Source organism: Somniosus microcephalus, chromosome 18 (assembly GCF_052327205.1).
Source record: "Somniosus microcephalus isolate GS21.2 chromosome 18, FLI_Smic_1.0, whole genome shotgun sequence".
Taxonomy (NCBI): Eukaryota; Metazoa; Chordata; class Chondrichthyes; order Squaliformes; family Somniosidae; genus Somniosus; species Somniosus microcephalus.
The window spans coordinates 70,575,534-70,582,641 of NC_141004.1; the positions used below are offsets into that span (position 1 = coordinate 70,575,534).

The 7,108-nt window shown below is 50.6% G+C and overlaps 1 protein-coding gene across 1 annotated transcript in view; it reads left to right on the forward strand.

Moving 5' to 3' along the window:
• The first annotated feature begins 1,693 nt into the window (after positions 1-1,693).
• Positions 1,694-7,108, forward strand: part of LOC147105366 (methyltransferase-like protein 27) — a 47,361-nt gene continuing 41,946 nt past the window's right edge. Inside the window, exon 1 of the mRNA XM_086011660.1 lies at positions 1,694-1,774. The gene's annotated coding sequence lies outside the window, so the exon portion shown is untranslated. The remainder of the gene's footprint in view (positions 1,775-7,108) is intronic.

A 7,108-nucleotide genomic window follows, 5' to 3' on the forward strand; every position in this document is an offset into this window, starting at 1 on the left:
CCATGAATCTTTAGGTAGTGTGTCCTTCAAATAATCGACAGAGACTGCAGAGGAACAATCAACAGGTGTTTACTGGATGAGGGTTGCTCTAAAACTAACAGTACAGATCCCTGCTCAGGGTTTACATACAGGTGTGGTCACTGCCGGTACTACAGTATACAGGAGCTGTAAAAAGTAGTTCTCCCTTTAAAGGTACATACACTACAGGGAGGATATATTGGCCTTGGAGGGAATGAAGCGTAGGTTTACCAGAATGATACCCGGACTTCAAGGGTTAAGTTACGAGGGGAGATTACATCAATTAGGGTTGTATTCCCTAGAATTTAGAAGGTTAAGGCGTGATCTGCTCGAAGTTTTTAAGATATTAAGGGGAACAGATAGGGTAGATAGAGAGAAACTATTTCCGCTGGTTGGGGATTCTAGGACTGGGGGCATAGTCTAAAAATTAGAGCCAGACCTTTCAGGAGTGAAATTAGGAAACACTTCTACACACAAAGGGTGGTAGAAGTTTGGAACTCTTCCGCAAATGGAAATTGATGCTAGATCAATTGTTAATTTTAAATCGGAGATTGATAGCTTTTTGTTAACCAAAGAGTATAAAAGTAGGGAAGTCTTGTTACAGCTGTACAGGGCGTTGGTGAGACCACACCTAGAATACTGCGTGCAGTTTTGGTCTCCTTATTTAAGCAGGGATATACTTACATTGGAGGCAGTTCAGAGAAGGCTCACTAGGTTGATTCCGGGGATGAAGGGGTTGTCTCACGAGGAAAGGTTGAGCAGGTTGGGCCTATACTCATTGGAGTTTAGAAGAATGAGAGGTGATCATATTGAAATATATAAGGTTCTGAGGGGGTTGGACAGGGAAGCTGCTGAGAGGATGTTTCCCCTCATGGGAGAATCTAGAACGAGGGGGCATAGTCTCAGAATAAGGGGTTGCCCATTTACGACGGAGATGAGGAGGAATTTCTTCCCTCAGAGGGTCGTGAATCTTTGGAATTTTTTACCCCAGAGAGCTGTGGAAGTTGAGTCATTGAATATATTCAAGGCTAAGATAGATTTTTGAGCAACAGGGGAGTGAAGGGTTATGGGGGGCGGGCAGGAAAGTGGAGTTGAGGCCAAAATCGGATCAGCCATGATCTCATTAAATGGCGGAGCAGGCCCGAGGGGCCGAATTGCTCGCTTCTGCTTCTGCTCCTATTTCTTATGTTCTTATGTATTAAGGAATATGGGCCAAAGGCGGCTATATGGTGTTAGATCGCAGATCAGCCATGATCTCATTGAATGGCAGAACAGGCTCGAGGGGCTGAATGACCTATTCCTGTTCCTATGTTCCTAACTCCAGATAGAGCCGTGGCAGCGAAAGCTCTGGAATCAATTGGGATTCTACATCTGTATTGGTGAGAGTCAGATAATTGGGTGAGAACAGGCTGGCCAATAATGGCCGAGATAACCATTGAAAATCTCACTGCCTCAGTCGAGTAAACCCAACAGGGTTAATAGTGTAGTTAAACAAAGAGTCATAGCTTCAAACAGGTGTTACACTGTCTGATCATACTTCATTCCTGATATTAGCCGGAAGTGGGGTTTGTCAGTTGTACTGAAACGGCTTTGAATGCCATTGGATGCTGCTTCCACCTGTTTTACATGTGATTTGAATCGGCCAATAGCTAACAATCCATTCTGTGAAAGTGAGGGTTGATAATCAGAGTCAAGCACAACCATTTCCCTGAACCTGACCCCCAGCTGGCACTGCTGCAGAACCTGAAACTCTCAGGTAATGTTTAACTTTTCTCTTGTGTTTTGTCTCTCTCAGCAGCAGTAAATATCTCAGTTAGTCTCCAGCTGTGCGTTCTTTTGTCAGACAGACTAAATCTTGTAAATTCACAAAAAACTAACAAATACATCTGAAGAGAGAACCGTCTTATTAATGGAGTTAATGGTTGGGCTTGTTGAAGGAAGTTATGCTAAACCTTTATAAATCGCTCGTTCGGCCTCAGTTGGACTATTATGTCCAATAGGTGGAAGATTAAAGAGCAGGACCTCAAAGGTTGTAATCTCTGGATTACTCCCGGTGCCACGTGCTAGTGAGTATAGGAATAGGAAGATAGAACAGATAAATGCGTGGCTAAAGGGATGGTGCAGGGGGGAGAGCTTTAGTTTCCTGGATCACTGGGCCTGCTTCTGGGGAAGGTGGGACTTGTACAAGTCGGACGGTCTACACCTGAACCAGAGGGGGACCAATATCCTTGCGGGGAGGTTTGCTAGTACTGCTGGGGGGGGTTTAAACTAACTTGGCAGGGGGATGGGATACAGAGTGGAGCTCTAGTAGGGGGTGATTTGCAGCCAAATACAGAGGAAAAAACAAGTCAGCTGGGAAGGCAGAGAAAATATGTGAGGGCAAAAGGGAATATGGCAAGGCTGGAAGGCATTTATTTTAATGCAAGGAGTCTTGCAAATAAGGTGGATGAACTGAAGTTGTTGTTGAACACATGGGAGTACAATATTGTTGCTATCACGGAGACATGGTTGAGGGAGGGTCAGGACTGGCAGCTCAATATTCCGGGGTATAGAATCTTCAGGAGAGACAGAGGGGGGTGTAGAAGGGGAGGGGGTGTTGCAATATTAATTAAGGAGCCGATTACGGCTGTAAGGAGGGATGATATATTAGCGGGTTCCTCTAATGAGGCCATATGGGTAGAACTTAAAAACAAAAAGGGGGCAAGCACCTTGCTGGGAGTGTACTATAGGCCCCCAAACAGTCAGGGGGAGATAGAGGAACAGATATGTAGGCAAATCTCAGAAAAGTGCGAAAATAATAGGGTAATAATAGTGGGGGATTTCAACTTCCCCAATATTAATTGGGATAGTCAGAGTGTGAAAGGCTTAGAGGGTGCAGAATTCTTAAAGTGCATCCAGGAGAGCTTTATGAGCCAACATGTAGAAATTCCTACAAGAGAGGGGGCGGTACTGGACCTAATTCTAGGGAATGTAGCCGGGCAAGTGGTGGAAGTGTCAGTAGGAGAGCATTTTGGCGACAGTGACCATAATTCGGTGAGATTTAAGGTGGTCATGGAAAAAGACAAAGACGGCCCGGAAATAAGGGTTCTAAATTGGGGGATGGCCGATTTTAATATGATAAGGCAGGATCTGGCCAAAGTGGACTGGGAGCAGCTACTTATAGGAAAATCCACATCAAAGCAGTGGGAGGCTTTCAGAAGGGAAATAGAGAGAGTACAACGCCAACATGTTCCTGTAAAGGTCATGGGTGGGACCAACAAGCAAAGGGAACCTTGGATGACAAGAGATATACAAAAATGCATTAGGAAAAAAAGGGGGGCTTTTGGCAGTTACAAAAGACTAAAGACGGAAGAAGCCCTAGAGGAGTATAAAAAGTGCAGGGGCATACTTAAAAAAGAAATTAGGAGGGCGAGGAGGGGCCATGAAATAACACTGGCGAGCAAAATAAAGGAAAATCCTAAGATGTTTTATAAGTATACTAGCTGGGGGAGCCCGGCGGTGCCGAGGCTTTCTCGAGGGCATGTTGTTGTTGGAAGAGAGAGAGGGAGCGACTGGGGGGAAGAGAGAGAGGGAAGGAGAGAGAGAGAGAGGGAATGAGAGAGAGGGAAGGAGAGAGAGAGGGAAGGAGAGAGAGAGAGGGAAGGAGAGAGAGAGAGGGGGGGAAGGAGAGAGAGAGAGGGGGGGAAGGAGAGAGAGAGAGAGGGGGGAAGGAGAGAGAGAGAGAGATGGAAGGAAAGAGAGAGAGATGGAAGGAGAGAGAGAGGGAAGGAGAGAGAGGGAAGGAGAAAGAGAGGGAAGGAGAGAGAGACAGAGAGAGGGAAGGAGAGAGAGACAGAGAGAGAGGGAAGGAGAGAGAGATTGGGAGTGTGAGAGAGAGAGAGATTGGGAGTGTGAGAGAGATTGGGAGTGAGAGAGAGATTGGGAGTGAGAGAGAGAGAGATTGGGAGTGAGAGAGAGAGAGATTGGGAGTGTGAGAGAGTTTGGGAGTGAGAGAGAGAGAGAGAGATTGGGAGTGAGAGAGAGATTGGGAGTGTGAGAGAGAGAGAGAGATTGGGAGTGTGAGAGAGAGAGAGATTGGGAGTGTGAGAGAGAGAGATTGGGAATGTGAGAGAGAGAGACTGGGAGTGTGAGAGAGAGATTGGGTGTGTGAGAGAGATTGGGAGTGTGAGAGAGAGAGACTGGGAGTGTGAGAGAGAGATTGGGAGTGTGAGAGAGAGAGACTGGGAGTGTGTGAGAGAGAGAGAGACTGGGAGTGTGAGAGAGAGATTGGGAGTGTGAGAGAGAGAGATTGGGTGTGTGAGAGAGATTGGGAGTGTGAGAGAGAGAGACTGGGAGTGTGAGAGAGAGATTGGGAGTGTGAGAGAGAGAGACTGGGAGTGTGAGAGAGAGAGATTGGGAGTGTGTGAGAGAGAGAGATTGGGAGTGTGAGAGAGAGAGAGAGAGATTGGAGTGTGTGAGAGAGAGAGAGATTGGGAGTGTGTGAGAGAGAGAGATTGGGAGTGTGAGAGAGAGAGATTGGGTGTGTGAGAGAGAGAGAGATTGGGAGTGTGTGAGAGAGAGACTGGGAGTGTGAGAGAGATTGGGAGTGTGAGAGAGAGATTGGGAGTGAGAGAGAGAGAGATTGGGAGTGAGAGAGAGATTGGGAGTGTGAGAGAGAGAGAGATTGGGAGTGTGAGAGAGAGATTGGAGTGTGAGAGAGAGATTGGGAGTGTGAGAGAGAGAGAGATTGGGAGTGTGAGAGAGAGAGATTGGGAGTGTGAGAGAGAGAGAGATTGGAGTGTGAGAGAGAGAGAGATTGGGAGTGTGAGAGAGAGAGATTGGGAGTGTGAGAGAGAGATTGGGAGTGTGAGAGAGAGATTGGGAGTGTGAGAGAGAGAGAGAGATTGGGAGTGTGAGAGGGAGAGAGATTGGGAGTGTGAGAGACAGAGAGAGATTGGGAGTGTGAGAGAGATTGGGAGTGTGAGAGAGAGAGAGATTGGGAGTGTGAGAGAGAGAGACATTGGGAGTCAGAGAGAGAGATTGGGAGTGTGAGAGAGAGAGACTGGGAGTGAGAGAGAAAGATTGGGAATGTGTGAGAGAGATTGGGAGTGTGAGAGAGAGAGATTGGGAGTGTGAGAGAGAGAGACTGGGAGTGAGAGAGAGAGAGATTGGAATGTGAGAGAGAGAGAGATTGGGAGTGAGAGAGAGAGAGATTGGGAATGTGAGAGAGAGAGAGATTGGAGTGTCAGAGAGAGAGATTGGGAGTGAGAGAGAGAGAGAGAGATTGGGAGTGTGTGAGAGAGAGATTGGGAGTGTGAGAGAGAGAGACTGGGAGTGTGAGAGAGATTGGGAGTGTGTGAGAGAGAGAGATTGGGAGTGTGAGAGAGAGAGACTGGGAGTGTGAGTGTGAGAGAGAGAGATTGGGAGTGAGAGAGAGATTGGGAGTGTGAGAGAGAGAGAGATTGGGAGTGAGAGAGAGAGATTGGGAGTGTGAGAGAGAGAGACTGGGAGTGAGAGAGAGAGAGATTGGGAATGTGAGAGAGAGAGAGATTGGGAGTGAGAGAGAGAGAGATTGGGAGTGAGAGAGAGAGAGAGATTGGGAGTGTCAGAGAGAGAGATTGGGAGTGAGAGAGAGAGAGAGAGATTGGGAGTGTGTGAGAGAGAGATTGGGAGTGTGAGAGAGAGAGACTGGGAGTGTGAGAGAGAGATTGGGAGTGTGTGAGAGAGAGAGATTGGGAGTGTGAGAGAGAGAGACTGGGAGTGTGAGAGAGAGAGAGATTGGGAGTGTGAGAGAGAGAGACTGGGAGTGTGAGAGAGAGAGAGATTGGGAGTGTGAGAGAGAGACTGGGGAGAGAGAGAATGGGGAGTTAGAGAGAGAGAGCGACTGAGGGGGAGAGAGAGAGCGACTGAGGGGTGAGAGAGAGAGAGATGTGGAGAGAGAGGGAGAGACTGGGGAGATAGAGAGAGAGACTGAGGGGGGAGAGAGAGAGAGACTGAGGGGGGAGAGACAGAGCGACTGAGGGAGAGAGAGAGGGAGACTGGGGGAGAGAGAGAGAGATGGGGGAGAGAGAGACGGGGGAGAGAGAGGAGAGAGACTTTTTCGAGGGCATGTTGTTGTTGGAAGAGAGAGAGCGAGTGGGGGGGGAAGAGAGAGAGAGAGAGCGAGTGGGGGGGCGGTGCAGAGGCTTTTTTGAGGGCATGTTGTTGGAAGAGAGAGAGGGAGCGACTGGGGGGAGAAGAGAGAGAACGACTGGGGGGGGAAGCGAGAGAACGACTGGGGGGGGAAGCGAGAGAACGACTGGGGGGAAGAGAGAGCGACTGGGGGGAGAGAGAGAGCGACTGGGGGGGAAGAGAGAGAGCGACTGGGGGGGAAGAGAGAGAGCGACTGGGGGGGAAGAGAGAGAGCGACTGGGGGGGAAGAGAGAGAGCGACTGGGGGGGAAGAGAGAGAGCGACTGGGGGGGGGGGGGGGAAGAGAGAGAGCGACTGGGGGGGGAAGAGAGAGAGCGACGGGGGGGGAAGTGAGAGAGCGACGGGGGGGAAGAGAGAGCGACGGGGGGAAGTGAGAGAGCGACGGGGGGAAGTGAGAGAGCGACGGGGGGGAAGAGAGAGCGACGGGGGGGAAGAGAGAGAGCGACGGGGGGGGGGAAGAGAGAGAGCGACGGGGGGGGGAAGAGAGAGAGCGACGGGGGGGGGAAGAGAGAGAGCGACGGGGGGGGAAGAGAGAGAGCGACGGGGGGGGAAGAGAGAGAGCGACGGGGGGGAAGAGAGAGAGCGACGGGGGGGGAAGAGAGAGAGCGACGGGGGGGGAAGAGAGAGAGCGACGGGGGGGGGAAGAGAGAGAGCGACGGGGGGGGGAAGAGAGAGAGCGACGGGGGGGGGAAGAGAGAGAGCGACGGGGGGGGAAGAGAGAGAGCGACGGGGGGGGAAGAGAGAGAGCGACGGGGGTGGAAGAGAGAGAGCGACGGGGGGGGAAGAGAGAGAGCGACGGGGGGGGGAAGAGAGAGAGCGACGGGGGGGGAAGAGAGAGAGCGACGGGGGGGGGAAGAGAGAGAGCGACGGGGGGGGGGGGAAGGTGGCCCGATGGACCCCTGCGAAGGAAGAAGGTAAGC